This window comes from Helianthus annuus, chromosome 16 (genome assembly GCF_002127325.2).
Source record: "Helianthus annuus cultivar XRQ/B chromosome 16, HanXRQr2.0-SUNRISE, whole genome shotgun sequence".
Classification (NCBI taxonomy): Eukaryota; Viridiplantae; Streptophyta; class Magnoliopsida; order Asterales; family Asteraceae; genus Helianthus; species Helianthus annuus.
In genome coordinates this window covers 152980383-152981516 of record NC_035448.2, presented here as the reverse complement: position 1 = coordinate 152981516, position 1134 = coordinate 152980383, and the positions used below count along the sequence as shown (strand labels likewise).

General features: G+C 44.6%; 1 non-coding gene across 1 annotated transcript; it reads right to left on the bottom strand.

Annotated features, from left to right (window-relative positions):
* Positions 1-469: 469 nt before the first annotated feature.
* Positions 470-576, bottom strand: LOC118488577. The gene has a single exon (XR_004885121.1). It is a non-coding gene; the product is annotated as a small nucleolar RNA R71 (small nucleolar RNA).
* Positions 577-1134: the final 558 nt, after the last annotated feature.

Here is a 1134-nt window from a genome sequence, read left to right as displayed (position 1 = left end):
CATATAAGAACCGCTAGAAGAACCCGAACGCTTTCTCAGAAAAAGGTTAAAAGCCAAAAACCAAGAGAAGGTTTCGGGTGATCCACCCCCAATGGCGGACCAACGTACCCTTATGGATTATCTACGGCCCACCGTAGGTAATCTAGGCGTCGCTATCAATGCTCCGAATGTCGAAGCCAATAACTTCGAACTTCGACCGCATTTGATACAAATGCTCCAAAACTCCGCAACCTTCCACGGGCTTGCGGACGAGGATCCTCATCTACATATAACTAATTTCTTAGAAATATGTGATACCTTTCGGATCAATGGAGCATCAAACGACGCCATACGCCTCCGTATGTTTCCGTTCTCACTAAAAGACCGAGCGAAAGCTTGGCTCAACACCCTCCCAGCTGGATCGGTAAACACCTGGGATGAACTAGCCCAAAAGTTTCTATATAAGTATTTACCTCCTTCTAAAACTGCTAAATTAATGGCTGAAATTAACACATACTCACAAGAGGACGGGGAATCCTTATATGAAACATGGGAAAGGTTCAAGGAGCTATTACGCAAGTGTCCCCATCATGGCCTCGCAATATGGCAACAAGTATCCACTTTCTACAATGGATTGTTGCCACACACTAGGCAGACACTTGATTCTAGCTCCGGGGGACTTTTAGGTAATCGACGCCCACACGAAATATATAATCAAATTGAGGAAATTGCTCAAACCAATTTTCAATGGCACACTCCCCGGGGAAATAAGTCTATCGCCCCGGGCGCCCATAAGGTCGACGAAAGCACCTCTTTACAAGCCCAAATCGAGGCCCTTTATTCAAAAATAAAAAAATTAGAAATGACAAAAACAGTCTCGGTTATGGCTTGTGAAGGGTGTGGTGGGTCACATGAAAATTGGAGTTGCATGAAAGAAACGGACGATCAACAAGAAATGGTAAACTACATTGATAATAGACCTAGGCCGTCGGGTCCTCCAACGGGAACTTACAACCAAGGATGGCGAAACCACCCAAACCTTGGTTGGAGGGAAACCGGCAATAGTAGTAACCAACAAACCCAACGAACAAACTTTCAGTAATCAAGAAATGAGTCACAAAATTTCACTCAACAACAAGGTGGACGAGAAAGGCT